This window comes from Epinephelus moara, chromosome 19 (assembly GCF_006386435.1).
Source record: "Epinephelus moara isolate mb chromosome 19, YSFRI_EMoa_1.0, whole genome shotgun sequence".
NCBI classification, from domain to species: Eukaryota; Metazoa; Chordata; class Actinopteri; order Perciformes; family Serranidae; genus Epinephelus; species Epinephelus moara.
The window spans coordinates 17629397-17651144 of record NC_065524.1 but is presented as its reverse complement, the minus strand read 5'-3'; positions in this window follow the sequence as shown (position 1 = coordinate 17651144).

The following is a 21748-nucleotide window of genomic DNA, read 5'->3' as shown; positions in this document are numbered from 1 at the left end:
GACTGCCCTGACGCTTTCTGGCAATGTGAGGTAAAAAAGTCAATTTGTTTTGGGGTTTTAAGAAGGAAAAGGCCACCTCTGTGTTGTTAGAAACTTAGGACTTCGTTTTGATTATATATTAACTAACATTGAGTATTTGAGTGTGCATATATGTGTGAGCATTTGTAAGTATTTTAGCACGCTATTGACGGACTGTATGTTGTGAAACAGAGTATTGCAGTAGTTGGTAGTATACTGTGATTTCGTGCCCCAGCTCACTAAGGCTTGCCTGGCCTGGTCTTGTTTTGAGGGCAGTGGGGACATGCTTAGTCAAACTCAGGAGGCAGGTGACAACAAGACACCCTAAAGTGTCTTTGAGGTCCTCAGTATCATCAGATTCTCTTCATACCACAAAAACAGTGTCAGTGTTAAAATTATTACCAAAAGAATTTCATAAAAGGCCTCACTCCAACTCAAAGTCCCAGGCTGAATTTCACTCCCAGTGCGTTTGATCTTGGCCATCTGTGCCGACTTTCCCATGTCAGGGCATATTAAAATTGTCATCACAACATAATTTAGTACACAAACATTTAGTATACAAACGTGATTTCCAGGACACGGGGTTAGCAGACCACATTGGACACAATGCCCTGTCTAAAGGAGTAGTCCTTGTCCACCTCTTGTGGTAACCCATTTTCATTTTAAACTCGCCAAATGCCAACACTTAAGTTAGTGGCCCTTTGCAGTGGCATTTTTTGATGCCCCATGCAACTGCCATAGTATAAAGAGCAGGAAAGTCTGCATAGGGAGGGCAGGAGGGGAGGTGGATGGGTCAAACAAACTCCAGACTTTAATCTGGGAGTCTGCTGTTCATGTTCCCTGTATAACCAAATGTCAAGTTATATTCATAAAAACGTAGTGCGCTAGTATGTGTAGCATACTACATTGGTGATGTATGTCACTTGACGCATGTGACGTATGTCACGTGAGGTTACATTACATAAGAAACAAATGTACTTACTTTTCGCCAAACCATGATGTTGTTTTGCTAGTGCTTTTGTCATCTAAACGTAAGGAAGTATATACATTTTTTAGGAGCACATTTTTTTTCCACTTATGTTCTTATTTTGAAAAGATACAAAATATTTAACAAGTCTTAATTGTGCTGCAGTCCCTGAGTGTTGAAAGCTGAAGCTCGAGGGGTAACTAAAGCATCATACTTTGATGTGTAGGGCCACTGACCAAGTGTCGATGTTTGACTAGGTGGGGTGAAAATGTGTTGCTCGTGGTTGACAGTTTAGCAGTGGCGGAGTATGTCCTTTGTGTTGGTCTTTACTCCATTTTCTTTTTGCTATTTTCTCTACCACTGCAGTAGTTGTGGTCCAACATGATAGGTGAGCCTCAAAGCCCTCCTTTAGGAAGTTTTTCTTTTGATGGTATTTTTGTGTGCAGAGAATGAAAGCTTGAGTTGCCTTGTGTGGATGTTTTTGTTCGTTTTTTTTTCTATTTTGCATGGAAGCTTTTCATCCATTAAAGGTTCTCAAATGAAACAGAGTTTGGTGAGAGTAAGGGGTTGATGCTTTCAGCTTTAGAGGTATAGGGGAGAGGCTCACACCTCGTTCTTCTCTTGCCACATACCCAGCCATACACATGACTGACGTGGTACAGGACAGAGGTCCACATCTCTTTTATTCTGGTCCGTACAGGTAGCATCTCTATACTGACAGTATTTTTATGAGCCTTATGCCCTTATATAACTCCTTCTTTGAGAGATAAAAGAGTTGACTTTGTGACCCAGATTCTGTTGACACACACAGTATCGTTGCTACACTGTAAAGTCATTTTTGATTTGCACTTAGTGGTGTTGAATCAGATGCCATTATGATATAAAATGATTTCAGATTTCAAATGTTTTGTTCTACCATGGGTAAAATACACAATAAAAAACACAATAATATTTTGTCATTATGTTTCTATTTGCATATGCACTGTGTGTGTGTGTGTTTTAATAGTTACCTCAGGGTTTTAAAAGAAAATCATGACCTCAGTTTTCTCAACTGGTATTTTCATTTAATCCAGAATTCTGCATCCCTCACCTGTTGGTCCAAATGGTGACCACATTGATGAGTTTGAACTTGAAGTCTTTCTTTATACCACCTTTTTTAAGGGGACCTTTTATGCTTTTCATTATTTTCTGTCACACATATAATGCTACAATGTTGGATGTTCATATGGCCAAGTGGCAAGTATTTTACATAATTAGGTAAATGTATGTAAAACTAATTCCTCACGCTTCAGACCATTCTGAATACTCTGTTTTCGGCTGTTTTTTTTTTGTTTTGTTTTTCTAAAATTGAGACAAGCTAATGTCTGATCATGATGGATTTCTTTATATGATCATCTGCTCCAGGCAAACTACTGCAAGTGTTTACATAATGTAGCCTACACTGCTACATAAGCTACATGCTGATGTCAGGGAAACATGTAATCTTGGTCACCGATGTTGTCTGGTTCTGAAGATTTTGGTTTAGAAGCTTTTATTGGTGAAAGGCTGACCTATCAGAGCAGACTGGGCTTTTATGGGAGAGGGGCTTAAAGAGACAGGCACTAATACGCAGCCTTCTCAGACAGTGTTCCAGCACAGCACAGACAGTATGAGGGAAATGAAGTCTTTATGAGCAAGTATGTAAGCATGTTTTAGTGGAAGCACAAAATACAAATATGAACCTGAAAATGAGCATAATAGGTCTACTTTAACTGGGGACGTATCCCACAACGAGACGTCTCACATGTGCAACTTGTAGAGAACCAGGGTTACAAAAGTAACCTAAATTCCTTCGCTCCAGCGCCATTGCTGTCAACTAAAATGCAAATTAAAATCCCAGTGTTGAAAAGTAGAAACAAACCCTCTGTAGCCACATATTTTGACTGTTATTAAGATGGAAATATGGCCACAAAGGGCTGTGATTGTTTTGAAAAATAATCTAGAGTGGAATTATTAAAAGGCTATCCTGGGGAAACCATCAGATGATGGAGGGGGATAGACTACATGGAGGCACTTAAATAGTAATTACTATCACCAGTACTCCTCTGGTGATGCTGTTGAGGATTTGTAACTCCTTTTCTGATGAGGTCAGGTCCTCATTATAATTACTTGCTTCACTTAAGTATACACAGCTGCAAATTGGAGCGCAATAACAGGAATAGTAATTAGTGGACTAGAAATTATTAGAGGTGAACTGCAAAACGGGAAGGGAGGGAATCACTCGTTAAATCTATGAACAAGTCAAATAAATAATGGAAATTAGATTACAATAGGTTATAAAAGAGGGAATCCGCGCCATATCCTAAAGTAAATCTGCTATTTTTATTAGAGTTGCTGATTATGTGTCTCTCAAACTGAACAAAATAACAGTGAAGGTGGGAATTTATGTTCTTGAGTTGCTTTTTTGTGATTTATAGCATTTAGAACCAAACCCAGATCTATAATGTCATCTCTATGTTATTGTACTATTTGCAAAAGTGGAAACCTATCCCTATAACAATCTACAGGTAAGTAATGTTTAATCTCAGATAGCAAATGTCCTGCTTAACCACATTTGTCAGTCCCTACTTAAACTGGTCCCTGGCTGCTTCTTTACAGTGTTATTTTATTGACCGTGTGCTTGGTCATAAAAATACTCTACTATTATTTATTTGTAAGAGTGTAAATTAGCTGCCTAAAGTTGGACTGGACAGTCTGTTTTAGTTTTCCTTGGGGTGATAACATACACTCTTTTCCACTAATAAAAACCGCCCTTAGGTTACAGACAGTCATATCTGAGGGCTGCCCAGTGCAGCTACAGTCTTTATTATAGGTCACTTAATTAAGGGGCTTAAAAGGCACCTTGACAGTTACTGTGGAGAGAAGACAGGGCTTTTCTCATTCACATTCCCAGCTCAGATTTTTCTAGCCAGTAGCTAAATATGCAATGATTAGGTCACATTTAATGTGTTGGGTATCAGTGTGATTTTTTTTCCAACTAGAACAGGTCATTCTCTTAAGACTAAACACTGTTTTCTAAAAAGAACATCTTTTGTGAGCATCAAACACCAGGCTCTACATTATAAATAGCTTGCATTTTCTTCTTCTTCTGTAGCATTGCTCAAAAGGTATATTCGTCAAGTCTTGTCTAATGTAGATGCATGTTGATGAGCATAGTTGTGTATTCAGCTGCTTGGCTCTAGCATATTTTGAGTTAACCGTAACTGAATTTCCCTGCAGATGTGCTCACAGCACATAAATTATGATTAGGGTAGGGTCAACAAATGGGTTTAAGTTGGAGAATGATATTGGTCATGGCCGCTAAAAAATGCCAACATTGACTATTAGATGGGAAACACACTCTGGCTGCAGTTGTCAAAAGCAAGTGCTTGTACTGTACGAATGCACCCATCGACCACCCTGACCTTCACATCCTCTTCACTCTGCTGTATGAGCATCACGCTGCTTCTAGTATTTGTGCTCAACATTGCCATTGAATATAAAGTGCCGATGTAGAATAGCTGTATATGAAAATAATTAACAGGAGACAGTGAGTGTTGTCAGCCAGGTTGTATAATAAAAGATGAGTCACTGTGCAAAATGTTACAAGCAAAATTATTAAGTAAATAATACAGTAGATAAATATTCACTGGGGCTTCAATGATGGTTGGATTACTGAACAGGCTAACTGCTCCCAGGCCCAGGGGTCCTCTTGGCCCTCACGCAAAATGTTACTCAAATTGACACATACTGACCAGGAAGAGACTCAAAAAGACCACTAAGAGATGCAATGAAATCACACAGACACAAAATGACAGTGTAGAGACACAACTTCCCCCAAAAAAGACACAAGTATACCTCAAAGACACACGAAAGGACCTCAAAGAGACACTATATGACCTCTAAGAGATGTGAAGGGACTGCAAAGAGACACAAAACAACCACTAAGGGGTACAACAACGAGAAAAGACATATAAACCCCAAAGAGATGCAAAATGACCTCAAAGAAATGTGAAGGATACAAAGAGAAACAAAATGACTACTGAGAGACACGACGACGAAAAAAATACACATATATACCTAAAGAGACACTAAAGGATTACAAAGACATAAAACAACCACAAGGGCACACAAAATGACCACAGAGAAAAACAAGCCACAAAAACATGCATAACAACTACTAAAACATTTAAAATACAGGGAAAAAAACAAGATAAAACCACCACAAAGTCTGCGTATCTTGGTAGAAGAGGTGATGGGGCCTCCTGCGCATCTGTGCCCAGGGGCCCATTGTTATATAATCTGCCCAAGGGGTCAAGCACTTCTTCGAGGTGAGCATTGACAATGAGACTTGATCTGCATTTGCTTAGACAACCTTGATTCATTTCACTGTACAAAAGCCCAGCTGAGGTTGAATCAGAAGCTCTGTTAGAATATAAAACATTAACATAATGCACATACCGTGATTTATAAATGTGTGTTTTTTGACTGAATGAATGTGGACAGCTGCAGTAACCTTCCCACTGACTACTGTATTCAGCTTCCGTCTGCTCTCCATCTGGTCTGTTTGTGTTTTCACCACGTGTTTTTAGTGGCAAAGAAAATAAGAAAATTTGCAAACCAAACACACATTCCTGAACAGCTACTAGGGGTGGGAATCACCAGAAGACCCATGATACGATATTATTATGATACTTAGGTCACAATACCATAACACTAGGATATTAAATTTATTGTGATAAAATATATTGCGATTTATCGCCTTTCCAACTGCAATTTTTTCCCCCCCAAAGTTAAACTTTGTCAACATCTGTTTTACCTGAAGGCCAGATTAAGCACATGAGTAAAACGCTTCACATACAGGTATCCTGCTAACAGAATGGCAACACCCATGTTAGAAACGTTGTCTGTTAGAACCACAATTCCTCATTCTTGTGCTGCATTTTGCAGTAGGTGAGCAGTGTTTGCTCTGGTGTGACTTTTGTGTACTGCTCTAGTTTGGAGAATGTGAGACAGCAGTTGCAAGTCCTCTGTGAGATAATGTGCCGATATAGTCACATGTGAATCCACTGACCCTGAAGTCGAGGCGTCACAAGTTAAGGCCACCTTTCTTGCTGTACTCAAAGATTCCTCAGCTTTATGCTTCACTTCTCTGTAGCTTGGCCGTCAGCGGCTAACGCTAGCCTATCTCTGGATGGTGGCATGTGAGGTGAGCCCTCATGTTCGTAGTATTCCCGCGTCATATCCAGTGTCTCCCTTCCTTCTGTGTTTAAAAATCCACAAAAAGTCCAGACGTTTGATATAAAGGCAGGCGGCACATTTCTGATTTCTCTCTCCAGTACCTCCATCTTAGTTTTGATGAGCTTCCTGCCAAATACCGCTGACTGAGACCTCTGCTGACCTCACCAGGGAAAAAAAACATCAGCAACATCTAGTGGACAGAAAACGCAATTGATTTTATTATTCTAGTACCAAAAGTTAAATTAAAATGTGTATTTGCAAAAATTAATGATGTGTATTACAAAAGATCGATAGGTGGTGTCCGTGTATCGTTAAAATACCACCATGCAAAATATCGTGATACTATGCTGTATAGATTTTTTTCCCCCACCCGTAACAGCTCCTATATGGCGATGAAAAGAGTTTTATCAGCTGTGTGCACAATGTTTCTGAATGCATTTCCTTTCCTAGTGTTGGTTGGCAAATTCACATCTGAGGTGTTGCACTTTCAGCCTGTCCTCAACGATTCTGATTGGTTTATGAAATTCAAACAACCTAGGACAATTCTTCCTGCACTAACACACTGCAGTAGATCTGGCTAATATAAACCCGTACTAAACCAGCCTGTTATCTGTTTTTGTCCGCCATTCTATTCATCTTTGTACAATGTCCCATCTTAATAGATTAATATAAAAAATTTATGTAACGGCTCAGGCAGAGCTTCACTTCTGAAAACTGAGATATGAACATCACAAGCTCACACTGAGCATGTGTGAGTATGAGTGTGTAATTTGATCGCGTGAGTCAAAAAAATTTACGTTTGGGTGTAAGTATACATTATTGAAAGAGAAACTGCTTTCAATTGCACACTGCTTGTACGCTGGAAGGATGAATTTTGTTCAAAGCCCTGTGGGGGTTAACTTGGTCACCACTGTACATTTTCTGATAACACTGAATGCAACATCCTGTGTTTGATTACACTAATACCAGTTGTTTGACAGTTTCTGGACACTTATTGTGTGTCTGCGATACATTTGTGTGATGCATTCATGACTATATAGATAATTTATAATGTGGGAACATAAAGGCTGGATTCACAGGTTCATGGCGCTGGGAGCAGAACATGCAGATATGTTTTTTTTTAAAGATTTTTTTGGGCACTTTTAGCTTTATTTAACAGGACAGACAAGTGTGAAGGGGGGAGAGAGAGAGGGAGTGACATGCAGCAAAGGGCCACAGGCTGGAGTCAAACCCGGGCCGCTGCAGCAACAGCCTTGTATATGGGGTGCCTGCTCTACCACTAAGCCACCAACGCCCCAACATGCAGATATGTTATTTTCATGCATCACTTCATGCCCTGTGGCTTGTGATTGCGGTTGCTAATAGATCCTCCAGAGAGCTCCTCTAAACATAAAATAAAGTTTGTTATGATTTGATTTTTTCTGAGCAAACACTTCAGTCAAATTACCGCGTTAATGCAGTGTGTTGCAAACAGCCGTGCAACATTTAAATAAATCATTTTTAATGGACGTGAGCAGTGTAAGTAACTGCTTGTTTTCAAAAATAATGGGTTTGAGTATTTCTGCAGATTCCCAATGTATTCCGTCATGTTGTGTTAACATAGACAGTGTGAAATCCTTATGATTTTATTTAAATGAGAAGGATGGAAATCAAGTTTGATAAAACAACAAAACAAAACAGAAAAAAAAGTTGTTTAGCAGTTTTTACAAGCCAGATGGGAGAAGTAGACAGCTGAGGGTTGTTTGCAGTGGCGAGGCAAAATGTTCCCTTCTCTTTCTTACCCAAGTCATCAAATGTTCGATATGTGTTTGCAAATGCTAGACAATTAAAACAGCATGAAAACCTTTTTTTTCAGGATTCAAACACAAAACACATTGGGTATTAGCTTTCTTGAGTTTGAGAAACATAGAGTGGTGAGAGACTGTGAGTGCAGTCCATTGAGTGGGACTCACTGATTAACTGATAGAGAAATACACTGCACCATTAATACACTGCTCAAAAATTTAGGGGAACACTTTATCGTCACAGTATAACACCAAGTCACCAAGATATCAATCTGTCCATTTATAGGAAGCACAAGTGATTGTGAATCAATTTCACCTGCTTTGGTGACAGTTACAACAAGTGCAATGGAGAGGCAAAAGCAAGACAACCCCCCAAAAGGGAATGGTTTTACATGTGATGGCCACAGACAGTTTTTGTTCTCCTAGCGTCCTTGTCACTACTGGTAGCATGAGGTGGTACCTGCAGCCCAATCAGGTTGCACAGGTAGTCGAGCTCCTCCAGGTTGGCACATCCAGACGTGCCGTCTCAAGGTTTGCTGTATCTCCCAGCACAGTCTCAAGAGCATGGAGGAGACACCAGGAGACCGTCTGTTACACAAGGAGAGCTGGACAGGGACATAGGAGGGCATCAACCCAGCAGCAGGACCGGTATCTGCTCCTTTGTGTGAGGAGGAACAGGAGGAGAGAAACAGACTCCACGAGGGTGGCATGAGGACCCGACGTCCTCTAGTGGGACCTGTGCTCACAGTCCAGCACTGTGCAGCTCAGTTGGCATTTGCCAGAGAATACCAGGACTGGCAGGTCCGCCATTGGCGCCCTGTTCTCTTCACAGATGAGAGCAGATTCACACTGAGCACAAGTGACAGGCATGAAAGAGTCTGGAGATGGTGTTGTGAACATGATGCTGCCTAAAACATCATGATGCATGACCGGTTTGGTGGTGGGTCAGTGATGGTCTGGGGAGGCATATCCTTGGAGGGTCTCACAGACCTCCATGTCATAGCCAACAGCAACCTAACTACTGTTAGGTACCAGGATGAAATCTTCACAGCGATTGTCAGACCTTATGCTGGTGCAGTGGACCCTGGGTTCCTCCTGGTGCAGGACAATGCCCGGCTTCATGTGGCCAGACTGTGTAGGCAGTTCCTGGATGCCATTGACTGGCCCTCCTGTTCCCCTGGCCTGAATCAAATAGAGCACCTATATCTGTGCATCCAACACCACCAAGTACCGCCACAGACTGCCAGCTATGATAGAGAGTGCACATCCATATGGCGACTATACATTTTTAAGGTGATTAATATGTGGCTGTAAACACTTAGAGGCCAGTTACAATATGGTCTAATTACAATTCTCCAATGCAGCCGGATTTACCATGCTGCACCGTCCACGCTGACTCAAACTTGCATACATAAGCTGGACAGAGACCTCACAGTCACATTTATAAATGCCAGATTTGTGTGGAATGACCAGACGCCTTGTTTTCACAATGAGGGCCAATGTGAGAATTTGGTCCTAAATTTCAGACACTGTCTTAACTTTGCAACAGTTGTCGTATTTGTAGTTGTACTTCACTCTGGCTTTTGTCAGCCACAAAACACAGCCCTGGAATTGGCTGGCAAGCAAGACACAGACAGATCAAGAGTTAGAGAGACGGAGCGAAGACAGACACACTGCAAGCGAGCACATCAGCTTAATGTTAATGTTATTTGCTGACATCAAACTTGGAGAGGAGAGAATGCATGTTTACCTGATTGCTGCAATTCCTCTCAGTGTGTTTTTCTCTCTGTATTTGCAACCATAAGGATAGTTCTGCTTCATTGTATAGGGCCGCCCAGCTCTTTGGCGAAAGCCTGTGTTGTATAAATAGGAAGTTATTTTCAGTCATATGAGTGTGATACACTGTAGGAGTCTGTCAGTTGTCTTTTAAGAACTGGTGCAATCCAACTCACCTTCATTCAGTGCCCCCCATCGTCCTGATCTTCACCCAACTCTCCTCACTACCACCACCAGTGTCTAACTCTGGAATTATTCCTGCTTTACTAACCATGGCATCACTACCCCCATGATGAAGTCTAACCGGCAAAGACTCTTAACAATTCCTACTTTGCTGTGCACCATTTAATAAATGTATTTGTTCACTCTAAATGAGTCCCTCCTGACTCAAGTACATCTAGCCTAATGCAGACTTTGGAGAACTCTGAAAAAGTCAATAACGAGGTTTCTCTGCACATATATTAAATTTTTTTTTTATCTCATAATGAGACCAGGAAACAAGCAGTTCTTCTCAAGTATTATTCAAATATCAGGGAATTAATAAATGACTTGATTTCATTCGCAGTACTCATCAGTCATTGATTTGTGTTTTAACAAGCATAAAGCCAGGTGAAATCAATTTAAGAATCCCATAATGATCGGTAATACCATTCGGGCATGATGACTCATGAGTGAGTGAAAAGCAGCTAATCCTCATTTTATTTTGCTGGAGGCTGAATGGAGCTCTACTCTAATTTTATTTTCACAATGACTGACTAATTTCTGCATGTGTCTTGCACTCTGCGTTTTATCTGTTTTTCTTGCAAATTATGCAGAGAGTTACTGTTTATCTCCATTACCTGATTCCAGCATTATAGCCCAGCCCATTGCATTTTCATTATTTTCTCATTTCTTGACATCCCATGGGCAGTGTAGCATATTGCAGGAGGAGGCTTCAGAGGTTGGCTCTTTGGACAGTGAACATATCACTGTCTGCACATGCTTTGGTTTCCAAATATATGAGAAAATATGTGTAATGGGGTTGCTTGAAGAGGACAAGAAATGCATTGAGCACACTTGGCCTGAAGTTCATTCACTCAAATGTGTAATATTGGAGCTGAATTCCACTCAGAATATGTCTTAAATTAAACTTTGTTTGCACATAGTCACTTTCCAAGCCAAAACTGTGCACTAAAACTAGCTATTTACAAATGAAGAGGGTTAACCAGTCGATAGAATGAAACTTAAAATGAACAATGTTTTCGTCTTGCCACCACCAAATTATTGTCTTCCCTTAAACCCAGACATATGATTTTTACTGTTGCTAACAATGACTGTATATAAAGACGACAACGTGTCTCCACTTCCTCCCACTGTACAAAATGAAGCCAAAAAATCCCAGATACGGCTGCTGCCATCTTGCGCTGGTGATGTCATTTGGAGGAAAGTCTGCGGAGTTTTCCATGATATTGAGTTCCCACCATCCAGCCTTTTGCGAGCAGTGCCATTGATTGCAGGCACTCAATTGGCATACACAGCTGTCAATCAAGAAATCAAACCCCTTTTTTATAGCATCAAATAACTAGTTAAAACCAAACTTATCAGACAACAAACAGTTGAACAAACATCAGTGTGATTACAACTACCTAAAATGACAGGAACCATCTTTGGGAAAAATGTATTTGATGTGAGTTTAAGTTTGGCACGTCTTATCCACTTAGAGAGGGAGGGATTTATGACCTATACTGCAGCCAGCCACCAGGAGGCGATTGAGATGTTTTGGCTTCACATTTGGGGAGCTGGTACGACAGCCATCTTATTATATAGTCTATGGTTGCTACTGGTGTCCTATACAAAATCCTGCTTCAGTCCTTTTACTTCCTATGTTGAATAATTGTTACCTAAAAGCTTCTAACCATGCTAATGTAGTTTGTGAAAGCAGGCCTATGATTTTCTAAATCTTTCTTGAAATATTAAATTATATTAAAACACTTGGAGTGATAATACAGACTAAAAGTTTCTGGCACAGCTGATGAATGTCATAGTGTTTTACACATCCTATAGCTCAACAAGTAGCAGCTGATGCCAAAGCTGAAATAAACAGTAATAGATTTAAAAATGACCATGTAATTTATAACAGCTAGACCTGATTGGCATTAAGTGCTTTGCTTCATCCTCTGCTGTGGGACCATGTCACAAAACACAAGGCCATCCTGCCGGCTTCAAAAAAAGAAACTCCCAACATGACTAATAAATGAGAAAACTATTCATTGGTGTATTGTACAGTACTGTGGTAACCAAGTGTCATTATTTATCTCTTAAATCCGACAGATATGGGCTGAATATTCACTAATCTTTGGCTGCTTTGCAAAGTTTCTGGTATTTTAGCTTAATTATAGATTGGAACATTTCTGTATTTCACAAAGCCTGTATGTGTCTCTGTGTTGCATTACACAGACTACAAATCACTGTAATCCCATCATTCAAAGGAGACAGAAGAATCCAGTCCAAAACTTAACTCATTTAGTTCTGAGTGCTGCCTGTGATATCGTTTTAGTGTAGTTATCCTCCTGTTTGTGGAGGAGCGTATGTTTTCTTCAGGCACATTCTCTCATCCTCATGTGGCATCATTAGCTCCATAGATGTCCCCTGTGTAATGCAGAGAGAGGAAGACTGAGTTGACCTTGTTGTCACTGTCCCATTGCTGCTTATGGGAGAAAGACTCAAGGCATTTTCATATTAGGTACGATTGATTCGAACCGTGTCAGCGGATGATTGCCCCCCCTCTCCAGTCCCCTGCCGCTAAGCTCTCACATTAGTAATGTTGTCCGTACCCGAGTATACTTGCATCATCATCTATGTGAAATTTGCTTGTTGGCTTTACAGTGCAGAAAAGTGTGCTGTTTGCAAGATCCACAGTCATACAAAGGAGTTGAGCCTTGCATAATGTCAATTATTGTTTATTTTTTGAAGAAATCGTCAAGAACGCCCGCATGCCTGCCTTCTACTTTATCACCTATGTCCATGAAGTTCAAGAAATGAGATTGCCCCACTGAGAGTTGTATGTCCAACTCTACTTATGTTAAATAGCAGTTTACTTCCATGTTTTGGAACAGTTGTTTTTTATACTGGATGTGAATTGTACCCAGGTCCACATGAGCTGTACTGGAGACTTCCTTTTCAAGTGAACCCTGACACTGCTCGATGAACTGTGCCCAGGTATGGTACACAGTGTTTACACTAACCAAACAAACTGGACTCTTGGGTCAGCTGGATTTGGATCCAGGCCCAGGTCCCTGATGTGAAAGCCCTCTTAAATATTTGTGGACTGCACTTTACAGTCCTTATAAGTATGGTTATTTGGTGAAATATTGCATTACAAAACAACCATGACACCACAGATCTCCTGTCCTTCTTTAGCTAAACATTTTGCTATCACAGACAGTGAGTTTCATAAATACAGATGACCTTGACTGATGATTGTACCTTGGAAGTAAAAATAATAGTAACAGAGGAGGGTCGCACTCAATAAAAAGAAGGCATTTCATTTGCTGAAAACTGTGAAAGTTGCCTGATAACAGACAGAATAATCAACTTGTTATACTTTGTTTCCAACTTCAGTCGATATATTCCCTAAACTACCATGAGAGACTAGCATTTCCCCCTGAATCTAACGTCATTTACACTGATGTGTTGCCGTGCCAACATACCTGTCATGTTGGCACAGGCATTGAGAAGACATGTCAATTCAGAACAGCCTTGACAGCAGCATCTATCTTGTCTATAGTGCTCTCCGTTGTTGTTATTACTCCTCCTGGTTTCAACGTGCCACGTGACAACAACTTGACGATGACGTCAGTCCCATCCGTAATGCTGATTGGCTAGTTGAATCCTACCACAGTACTCATTGGTTGTTTATATTATAACCAAGAAACCGCTGTTTCATGTCGCAATGCCCGATGAATCAGTCAACTCAGTGAAGTAGGCGGATTCAGAGGTCTGGACCCAGGCAACCATGAGTGGACATCTATGTTGCTGCAACGCGATACAAAAAACAGTAGGCTGATGACATAAGTTGATGTCAACGGTGAGTCATGTTTGAGTTTTTGCCTATAGGCAGGCAGAGGCAGAACTGAGACATGACAGGATTTGCCTAAGAGAGGGTGTGGGTGGACCTTCGAAAGGAGAGGAGTGTAGGACAGTTTTTGTTGTACTTTTTTTGTCAACTGTGTTGGATTTTCCACCAAAGTATCACGTCATTGTGATCCATGTAACAGCAGAATTGTAAAGTCCCAGATTTGACCTAAAGGTGAGAAGGATAAAAGACAAAAAATTATGTGATAATGGTAATCTTAGATCGCTACCAAACTTAACCAAATGACTGTCTCTTCACAAAATCTCTGCTTCTAAGTGTTTTGGCAAAGTTTACAAATCCAACAGATCTATGGACATCATGTTTTAATCTTTTGAAATAGTTGAATTTACAGTAGGAATATTTTCCTTGACATGCTTTCTAAGTTGTTTTTTTATGGATTACATTTTATTTACATTTTATAGACTTCCTAATTAAGCTTTTCATAATGACAGAGAGTCCAACCTCCAAGCTGGCCCCAGATCTACAGTATGTACAGGCATCCAGGGATTCTTCCCAGTGCAGCACTCTCTTTTTTATTCCAGCATTTGATATCTCATCCAAGCCTCGAGAGCTCTCATACCTCCGCGGTATTTCAAATTTCTGTTAATGAGCCTTGATCAGTTTTCTCCTCTGATACCCTTGGTGTATTTTAGTAAGCTTCTGGTATATTGTTTGTACTTAAATTTTCTATAATTCTATATACATAATCTAACATAGCACCCACAGTTTCCCCTCTAAAGCTTTTTGGACTGACTTCATTTGCTTTCTTTTTGCTCACCAAACACATTATTGGCACTGAGGATCATTTCATTCTCACTGGATATGCTGAATGAGTGATTGGTGTGATCAAGGCAAGTGGCGAGCATTAACACGTTACAGAGGCTTCCACATTCTTATTTTTATTGTTCTTTGTTGTTTGTAAGATCTTTTTTTCTTGAGCAGTTTTTTTTCTTTTGTCTGAACCTTCTTTATCAAGTATAGTCTCTTCATTTTGTGTCTCTGTGTAACTGGATGAATAATGTGGTCCACATAAGAGATGAGAAGATGGCAACAGGTAGTAAGTGAGATTACATTTTTCAGTCTTGCTACTGTACTGTTTTATAACCAGGGATAGAAAGAGTACAGCAGTCTTGCTACTGAAATTAAAGTATTGTGTAAAATTTTACCTGAAAGCAGAAAGTACTGCATTAAAAAAAGAGGGGGATGAACATCTTCAGGTTACAAAATAAATCGCATTAAATGTTAACATATTCACCAGTGGCACTTTGGGGCACCCAGTAGCTCAGTGGGTAGAGCTGGTATTGGTTGGCTGCCTCAACTCTTTTTCAAATTTGTTGCCAATGTGGCAGCTGTAAGACTTGTCTTTTCAGACCTGGTGGGCACAGTTTAGATAGATATTTGAGATTGTTTCAATTAGAATCTGCACTGATTTCTTAGTAAAACTCCTTCAGATATCTTTATGCACTGGCTTCAGCAGTAGCAGTCGTTGTGTTGTCTGAATTGTCAGTTGCACTAGGCCGTGTTGTGTTGAAGTCTGCTCTACCATTGAATAGTGTGTCCATCCATTGAGCACACACTGTGTTGCACTGCCAGGCCACACAGTGGTTGTTGACGATCTCATTTGGAGAGTGAGTTTAATGAGTTTGTTCTTGTACTTACCTGTCTGAACGGCTTGGTGTGAGTCTCATGCCCCGCAAAGTCCGCCCTAATCTGCTCCAAGTTCATCTTCTCTGCTTGTTTATTCAAAGTGCATAATATACACAGCTTCTCTGTCCCACTGATCTCCTAATTTCAACATGTTTTTAGCTGAAAGAGGCTCTGCAGTCACACCAGGTATTATTCTCACAAACTGCAGAAGGCCTCACACACCTCACTGAAGGTAAAAGTTCCTCAATGACTGCAGAAGTCACAGCTGGAGGATCAACCAAGAGCATTTTAGCATATAGCCAGTTACCTGTTGGTGTGTTTGATTTGGGTCACTTAGCGTGCTTGCTGTATGGTGCATTATGTTAATGATCCATTAAGGGGGATGCAACCCTTTTTAATTTTACAATGATGGATTATTGTTCTTTATTTGTACTGTTTAGCACTGTTCTGACACTCAGCAGGTAAACCACCAGCTTCTTCTCTGTTGGAGCTTATGATTAACTCCGTTATCTATTCTTTATTTCATTATCACACAGTTTATCAGGACTTTCATGTGACTTTTGTTTTTAGTCTGCAATGATATGACTTGACATGTAGCAAAGTACGATACTTGAATAAAAAAATACTTAAGTAAAAGTAAATTTACCAATCTTTGGAAATATTCAAAAGGTACACAACTCTTTTGTGTACTTGTACTTTTTTCTAAATGTAATTCATTAGCTACTTCCACCTTTTATCTTGAGTTGCCCTTATACTATAAGACAGAAATGAAGTTATCAGGAAATTCACACTTCATTATAACCAATTATCCACAAGGAAATGGAGTCCATTACACAGGAAATTCAAGCATGTGGGAGAAACACTTTTGTATTTGATATCTGTAGCAGAAAAACGCAATATGAACTTAAACAGGTCTAGAACGACAACATAAAAATGCACCTTTATACCAGACATAAAAGACAACACAGTACATAACTAGACATCTACATGCTACTTTCCATTTCCTCCCTTTGCTTTCTCGAGAATGGCAGTTCAACAATGGAGATGACTGACATATTATAATGCTGGTTCAACTTTAAAGGCCAGAGTATAAACATTGCTTGAGAGGTGAAACAGTGCTGTGAGCCATGTGACTTTAAGTGAAAATAACCATTTAGTCCACATTGCCCACACTTGCTATGAACATGCTACCCACCGCTGCTTAATTATTACATATGTTACAAAACTATTCAATAGTTGTTTAAGAACTACTCACCATCAATCACAGAACATGGAGGCAGGCAATCTTTGATGCTGATTATCCAAACATGACATTCCTGTGTCTAAAAGTTTTGCCTGCAGGGCGTCTCTTTACACATTTCATGGCTGAGACGCCAGTAATAATTACTGTAACCAAATCAGCATCCCTGAATGCTAAGCAGAATTACACTGAACGAATAAAGAAGCAGTGTGATTAAAGGGGAGTTTAATTTTCATTGTTGAATCCACAGCCACCACTGGTATTGGACCACACCTCAGTGCCTGTTATGTAAATGCACCACTTTTGTTACAGCTAATTTGGTAATAATTAGCTGCCACTGTTGTGTAATTGTGTTTTGATAAGTGAATTCTCAGCAGATTTAAATGTGTGATCTCCTTGAATGTGTTTTGTTTGCACGTTGTTTGTCAGTTGCTCTGAGCTCTGCTGGCTTTGTGGCCTTTGTGACACCCAAATTAAATGCCTGACTTAGGTAATACAAAACAAGGTGGAAGGTGTGACCTCTCAGGCTTCTTGCTACGCAATAATGGGAAAAATTGCTCCATTAGTGAAAACGCAAACTAACTAAGAGCAGCAAACATCACAATGTGCTATAATGTCTAATGTTGCCCTGTACATTTTTGATTTTTTCAACACTGAACAAATATTTATATAAATTATAATCATTTTAAAATATTTGCATCATTAAATTGTTGCGGTCTTCATTTTTTTTTTTTTAGCTGTTTTTAACATATATAAAAGAGTAACATTAAGAAGTGACAACAATAATGGTGCATGTATCACACTTACTTCAATATGGACAAATGGTATGGTCCGACTCATCAACCTTTAATGGGACCATGCTTACAATTTTGGAATTGGTACAAGTAGAAATAAGCAGGGCAGAAGCAGTTTTTAATTTCTCTAAAAGAAAAATGTGACACAAACATCAGGGGGAGAGTAATATGTTTTTATTCTGTATTTCACGTATAAGTGGCATAAACATAGAACCCACTGGAAAGAGGAAAACCCCAAAAAACTAATTAGGTTAACATACGTATATCAGGTTACCATGAGAGGAAATGGCTGTTATGCACACACAAATCACATTGTATTTTACTTTTATGCCACCAAACTGCAGTAGTAACAAAGCAATGCACTTGCTTCTACCACATTTACTTCTTCACAACGTGTCATCTCCTCCCATCCCCAAACTATTACAGCTGTGTAAGAAAACATGTCTGCTAACCTCAAGGAATTCACTAAGTGAAATTTGCACTGCAGGGATGTATTCCAAGCAATTTCATGTAGTGGACTGTGTCAGGGGAAACAGCAAAGCTTTTTACACATAAAACGTCTTGCTCCAATGGGAGGGGGGAAAAATAGAGAAACAAGCAGCTGAGAGTAGGTTGAACTCTTCCTATTTCATTAGAACGTGAATCTTAGGAAGGTCACACAATACAAAAGCACGACAGACTGCAAATAAAAAGTAACCAAATATTTTGATTTACTAAGGGAGTCCTTAACAATTGTTTTACTGCTTGAGTCGCACTTTTGACACATTGTAGACAAAAGTTGCATTTTTGTTGTTTAGTAACACATAAGCTAGGTGATCTTGGAACCCACCGGCTATCGGTCTGATGATGTAAGCCCCTGGGGGCAACAGCCAGCCAAGAGCCAGTGGATATCTGAGCCAAGACTTCCTCTTCTGTGGGTCTGTCATTTCGGCTAAACAGATACCTACATTTAAGCCTTTAAATAGATAATAGATATAGATAGATATCTAGATAAGGCCTGAATTAAAAAAAAAAGCTGATAGAAAGCTAAATTCTTGTCAAACAATAGCCCATGGATTTTGAGATTGCATTTTCACCAATGCATTCTGCCTCTTTTTCTCCCCACAAAAAATGTTTATGTGATTGGTTAATGCTACTCGGACTACAAATGGAAACTAGAACACTTTTGATATCAAAATCTTGTCCCTTTAATTTAATTTAAAAATAAAATGAAATAAAATAAATGTGAAACTCTATACGGAGCTGTGCCTCATAACAATAAATCGAAACTGGACTTGACCATGTGGGAATTTAATGTGAAAGGACAGACACAGGAAGAGGCCACACTCAGCAGTCAGTCAGGATTAACGTTTATTTACAGGGCAGGTACCTGCGGTTATTCCACAGGCTAGTTAATAACATGTCGGGGAGGGGAAATCAAAGGTGTGGGATCATTTTGAGAAGGTGAAGGATGAACCCAAGGTGATATGTAAACTCTGCAGGCAAAATATTTACCTATCATTTGTTGACTACAAACATGACGTATCATCTGAAACATGTAAGTAGCTACATGCCCATTAGCCACTTAGCACAATCATTACTGCTTTGCCGACAGCGTCATTAACAGGCGGCTGGTTCAGTGTGTAACGTGCACTTGTAGATTTAATATAGGCCTATATTAATGAAGGTTCATTAGTAAGGTTTTGTATTTCTCTGTAATGTAGCACATTGTTAAGAGTGTTACTGATACTATTCTTTCTCAGACAGCCTTCCTGCATACATATGCAGATATCTGTGAGTGAAGGCCAATTATTTAAAAAGTTCTCAGTGTTAGATTGATTGTAGGGGTGTAAATCACCAGTTTCATCACGATACGATATTATATTGATTCTTTGGACAGCGATACGATATTTGCCAGTATTACAAAATCTGCCACGATGTGATTTGAATTCGATACGATTCCGGGGTCTGCGATTGATATTAGGTGATATTAAATGCTCATTTAACACAGTCAGTTACAGAGGAAGCTGCCACCCCTCTCTTTTTTACATTTGGTCATAAAACACATAAACAACACATAAATAATAAGTACAATATAATTCACTTTAAACTTACTCCACTGACACAAATAAAAAAGCATATGGGATGAGTTAACCATCAGGGCTTTCTGTCAGAGACCTTTTCATTTTAATCCAAATCATCATCTTTTTTTTATAAAACTTTAGGACTATCTGGCTTAAAGCCCTGAAGGAAAACTTTTCTAAACAGCCATAAAACACAGATTAACAACGAGATCATTCAACAAAAGTGTAACATTCAGCTCAGTAATAACTGTCAAGGTTCATGGACAAAACAATATTTTTTTGCTAATCACCCATTATTAGCGTAAGCATGTTTACATCGCATAAATTAGCCTAGTGGCTGGCGGACATTTTTCCTCTTCTCATAGCTTAACAGATGACATGGTTTAAGTCACACCATCTCCCTACAGAATTTCACCCTGCATGCACGTTTTTTCAGCTGAACATTGTTAAAACAGAGCAGCTAATGTTGCCAAAGCAAGACGTTAGCAGAGTGAAACGCTCGTCCAGGCAGGTAACGTTATGTCATGTTTTATCTCGTAACATCATCGTTTACATATCCCATGTGTGTTTGTTTGTTCTCCTGTATTTTCTCCGAAATCCAAAATATCTCCACTCTGCTGATTTATCTCTGAGTAAATAACGTTATCCTCATCATCTCTCTCCTGGCTGCTTGCCATCTGCCTGCCGCTGTTTGATGGTGACACAGACTTTCAAAAAAAAAGCCTATGCTAAAGATGATGATATGGATTGATGTTTTCATTGTTTATCATTAAATCGATATATCGATCCAGATCCATGGATCGTTACACCCCTAATTGATTGTTTGACATTTTTGGAAATACACTTATTCACTTTCTTGCAGAGAGTAAGGTGAGAAGATTGATACCCCTTTGAAGAGGTATCAACCCTCTTGTTTAACGATTGAAAAGAGAGCAAATAGGTGTCTTTTTATCTTAGTGTTAAGTGGGAGTGTAAACAGTCTTTGATGAGAGGAAAACCAATTTCACCAAACAAGACAACCCTCTTGCATTTTAATCTTTCCCAAATTAGTCAGGAACAAATACATCTTGTGTTTTAAACCATAGCACCCGATTAGTCCAATCAGGATCATTTTGGAAACATAGAGGTGAGGATTATTCCCCCAGTTACAAAAAAATAAGATCATGTTTTGTTCATTCCACTGTGGGAACAATAGGCAAGAGATGATTAAACTGAAGAGTCAATCAACAGCTCAAAGTGACATTTTGTCTTTCCCGCCCCCTCACTGCCCTATTCACCTATTTCATTTGTTTGTTCCTCAATCACTTTCACTCTGCATGGCTACAGATGTCCAAGGAGCCAAAGAATATTGAGGTTTTGTGACAGATCTGCTAGTATCTCATCTACCCTTGTTTTCCTTTCTTCCTTTATTGACACAACATACAAAAATGGCCTTTCCCTGCCAGAACTCCAGACTCCCCCTCCTCTTTTCTATTTCTCTCCCACTTCTTTCACTGAGGCCTAATTACATGGTGGACAGAGTAATCGATACAGGAGAGAGTGAAAGTACCCAGCAGGCAGCGTGAGGACCCTCTTAACTCTCTTCAGTCGACCCTTCTCATACTTACACTTGCACACTAGTGATCATCTTGACTTTTTGCAGACATTAGAGCCAAGCTTTCCTATTCTCATGGTGCACTCCATGCTCCATAAACAGCGGAAGTGCATTACGCTTTACCCCAGGGCAGAGCAAATACATGCAATCTTGGAAAAAAAGTCAGGGGAAAGCTGTGCAGCCTCCATGTTGGTGCTGTTTAAATGGTTGAACACGAAAGTAATGATGAGCCACATTTATTTTTAATGTTATGTGTATTTGGACACCCTGTTGTTTTGTTGGCCATGTTGTCAAAGAAATCCTGTGTCACAGATCAGCAGGCAGCAACACTGTAATGCTGACAATGCTTTAAAGACTGTGGCAATGCTATCAAGTTAGCTGCAGTTCACCTAGCATGCATGTACCAATTTTGTAGACAGATTTTTTTCACTCCTTTTTAATGTAGCTCTTTAAAGAAGTACTTCACTGCTGGAAATAGAGTGAAAACTAGGT